At 37.7% G+C, this 4,297-nt stretch overlaps 1 pseudogene; it reads right to left on the minus strand.

The window, feature by feature from the left end:
• Nucleotides 1–1,754: 1,754 nt before the first annotated feature.
• Nucleotides 1,755–1,852, minus strand: LOC114505843 (annotated as a pseudogene).
• Nucleotides 1,853–4,297: the final 2,445 nt, after the last annotated feature.

Here is a 4,297-nt window from a genome sequence, read left to right on the forward strand (position 1 = left end):
CCTCAAGGAAAGTAGGGGGTATGAAATTCAAATCCTTTTCCGGGGACTTACTAGTCTTATTGTCTTTTGTTTCCTCACCTGCAATGTGTACATGTGGAGGGGATAATAGTATGTAACTTGCAGAGTTATTATGAAGATTAAATATGACCACACATGAGGAGCACTTAGCACAGGTCTTGACTATTAGTAAGCTCTAACAATACATATTTTGCATTACAAATGGGATCTTGTGTATACTGACTTGATTCTTACTATTAATAGCAATTCTCTCTTCACATGGGTTCATATAAATTTACCTCATTTTAACATAGAATCCCTAAATATGAATATTCCATGTTTTTTTTTAACCAGTCTTTTGCTGGGGGGCATTCAGGTTGTTTTGTGCTTATGCATGTGTGTGTGTTTATTTTATAAGTGAGGGGATTGAGGGTGAAAGAGGTTAAGGCAGCCTGAGCATATAAAAGTCACACCATATTCTGTGCCTCTAGGTTCTGAAACATTGTCAACAGCAGTTTCATCCTACCAATGGTGATACCTTATCTACATATACCAGAAATATCACTGTCCTTAGGTGTCATATCCCAGAATTGGAGTTAAGGTGGTTTGATTCACATGCAAAGGGGAAATGGTATTGCTTAAGGTGATATATAAAAGAGCTCCTGCCTGTGGAAAGGGCTTAAGTGTGTGGGGTGGAAATAAAAGGGGGTAGTGGAGGTTTCACAGTGTTAGGGTAGACTGGAAGTCTACCTGGGGTGGTGGTGGGGGTTGGGAAGACAACACCAAGACTCACTAGAAGAGAAGGGAAGAGGCGGGAAAGCTTTGCAGGCTTACTCTGCCCATATCTCAATTTTGTATTATGTTTTGTCACCTGTTTATGGTATAGAAGAAATAGCAAATCAGTGCCTATCTAACACAATGTTCCATCTTTCAAATGCTCAATAAATATTTACTTAGTGATGAAAAAAAATTGCATTCCTGATGACCTAAGACATAGTAAATCTTGAGACAGCCACCTAGGCGTGGCAGGGATGCCAACTGGGAGTGAAGGCGCCATTTGACTTGGCCCCACACAAACAAACCAAATTATACTAGTGGGAAAAGGCAAATACTGAACTTTCTGGTTGCCACACGGAGTCAAACACAATTCATAGCATTATTTCAGTTGCTAGCAGAGAAAAAAAATCTTGAAAGAACCATTACAAGACTTTACATGTCCTTTGTGCAGCATCACAAAAACAGGATATCTTGCCCAACTTTATGATTCTATTACAAAAAAACCATTAGTAAATCTAAGAAAAGATACTGATTACACATCTCTTTGTCCAAGTCAGTTTACATACTATATTGAATTGGGTTATGTAGCCCACAAGAGTAAAATCCATTAGTTATTTTTAGTGGAGTTAGAGCAAGTTTAAATAAGTATAAGGCTGTCTGCCTTGGGTTGCTCTTTATGGTAGCAATATCATCCCCTTTATATCCTTGACATGCTTTGAAGGTTCAATTACTTTCAGTATAGGTAGCTTGTATTCCATGTCAAATAGTTGTGAATTCTGTTTGTTTATTTATTTATAGTGGATATACAATGTTATATTAGTTGCAGGTGTACAACATAGTGACTCTCTCTCTCTCTCTCTCTCTCTCTATATATATATATATATACCTTACAAAATGATTACCATAATGTCTAGTAACCATCTGTCACTGTCACTGTCATTGTTATTATATTATTGACTATGTCCACTATGCTGTACATTATAAATATGGAATGATTCATAAACTTGCATGTCATTTTTGCTCAGAGGCCATGCTAGTCTCTGTATTGTTCACTAAATACTTTTAGAGCAGTAGCTCTGATGATTTGAAGTGATTCAAATCAAATGTAAGCTATACAATTTGAATTCTGGTTGTGCCTTATTTTAGCTGTATGATTTAGTCATGATTTTGCTGAAATAATGCTGTATAAGAAATGACTATCAAATCTCCCTTATCTTTCTCTCTTGCAAGCCAGTGGATTGAGTGTGGCTCTGTAGGGTTCAGTTGGGATCATTTAGGCTTGGCTGTAGTTTGGGGTTTGGTCTGTTTCACATTCATCTCCTCTTTTTGGGAAAGCTACTCAAAGTTTGTTCTCTCATGGTGGATAGCATAAGTGCAAGGGAGAAAGTCAAACCACACAAGCACATTTAAAACTTCTACTTGTGTCATGTCAGCTAACATTTCACTGGCCAAAGCCTATGCTAAGGCAATGGGGAAGAATACTTCTTTCATGAAGAGAGGACAAGGCAAGAAGGAAAAACTGTGAACAAATAATGCAGTCTAACGCACCATAGAACCTTGTTTAAGATGCTTAGCCTCTTTATGCCTTAGTTTTCATCATGTGAAAAATGGGCATCATAATGTTATCTACTTCATAGAGTTGCTTGAAGATTTAAATGAGTTAATATGTATAAAATAGTTGGAATACTGCTTGGCTTATAGTAAGCACTTAACAAATATTAATTATTCATACTTCAGCTATTTTCTAAGCAAGTAAAGTTTTTGATTTCTAGGAACCCAAATTCCAACAAATTTTGACATAGTTATACTGTTTATCCTTATGGGCACATTAGCACATATTCAGAAAGATGACAAAATAAAGATGGAGTAAAAAAATCCTTGGTTAACCAGAACTCAACTAGCTTAGTTGTAAACATTTTAGATTGTTAGAATTGCAAGGGACTTTGGAGATCTTCTCACTTTTGAAAGAACATGGGATTAGAGTCTGAAGGTAAAGGTTAAAATTAAGTCTCTACCACTTGGGCATGTCCCTGAACCTAATTTAAAACAGACAAGTATATAAAATTGGGATAATTAAGTCATTGCTATGATCAAGTCAGATAATATAAAAATATTACATTGAAAAATGTAAAGGGTAAGTTTAAGCCAAGATGGAGGCATAGGTAGAAACCCTCTGCTTCCTCGCATAACCAAAAAGAGAATAACAACCAATCTAAAAATAATAAACAACCAGAAGTGCCAGAAAATCAAACTGCATGGAACTCTGACACCATGGAGTTAAAGAAACATCCACCAGACCAGTAGGAGGGACCAAGACAGGCAGCTGGGCAGGCAGCTCGGCAAGGTGGCAGACAATGTGGGAAAAGCAGGACTGGTTGAATGGGAAACTAAAGACTCAAAGTAGCTGTAAACTACTGTCAGGGTTGCCACAGTGTGAGAAACTTCCAGTCTCACAGGACAGAGTTCTTTGGAAAGTGGGGGTAGAGCCGAGCAAGTGAGCTGCATCATTCCCTCTCTGACCCCTCCCTCACAGACAGTGCCACAACACAGCAAAGAGGCTTGCCTCACCCAGGTGAACACCTAAGGCCCTGCCCCCCCATAACATAACAGGTGTGCTGAGATAAAGAAATATGGCCCAAATGAAAGAACAGATTAAAACTCCAGAAAAAGAGCTAAGCGACAATGAGATAGCCAACTTATCAGATGCAGAGTTCAAAACACTGGTAATTGGGATGCTCACAGAACTGATTGAGGTGGGTCACAAAATGAAGGAACAAACAAAGGCTACCAAAAGTGAAATAAAGCAAAATATACAGGGAACCAACAGTGAAGGGAAGGAAACCGGGACTCAAATCAACAATCTAGAACAAAAGGAAGAAATAAACATTCAACCGGAACAGAATAAAGAAACAAGAATTCAAAAAAATGATGAGAGACTTAGGAACTTCTGGGACAACTTTAAACATTCTAATATCCAAATCATAGGGGTGCCAAAAAGAGAAGAAGAAGAGCAAGAAGCTGAAAACTTATTTGAACAAATAATGAAGGAAAACTTCCCCAATGTGGTGAAAGAAATAGACTTCCAGGAAGTCCAGGAAGCTCAGAGAGTCCCAAAAACATTGGACCCAAAAAGAAACATACCAAGGCACATCATCATTAAGTTACCCAAGATTAAAGATAAAGAGAATCTTCAAAGCAGTAAGAGGAAAGGAGACAGTTACCTACAAAGGAGTTCCCATAAGACTATCAGCTGATTTCTGAAAAGAAACCTTGCAGGCAAGAAGGGACTGGAAAGAAGTATTTGAAGTCATAAAAAACAAGGACCTACATCCAAGATTACTTTATCCAGCAAAGCTATCATTTAGAATGGAAGGGCAGATAAAGTGCTTCCCAGATAAGGTCAAGTTAAAGGAGTTCATCATCACCAAACCCTTATTATATGAAATGTTAAAGGGACTTATGTAGGAAATAAAAGAAGATAAAAATGTATGAACAGGCAAATGACAACAAACTCACAACTATC

The sequence above is a fragment of the Phyllostomus discolor genome, chromosome X (assembly GCF_004126475.2).
Source record: "Phyllostomus discolor isolate MPI-MPIP mPhyDis1 chromosome X, mPhyDis1.pri.v3, whole genome shotgun sequence".
Taxonomy (NCBI): Eukaryota; Metazoa; Chordata; class Mammalia; order Chiroptera; family Phyllostomidae; genus Phyllostomus; species Phyllostomus discolor.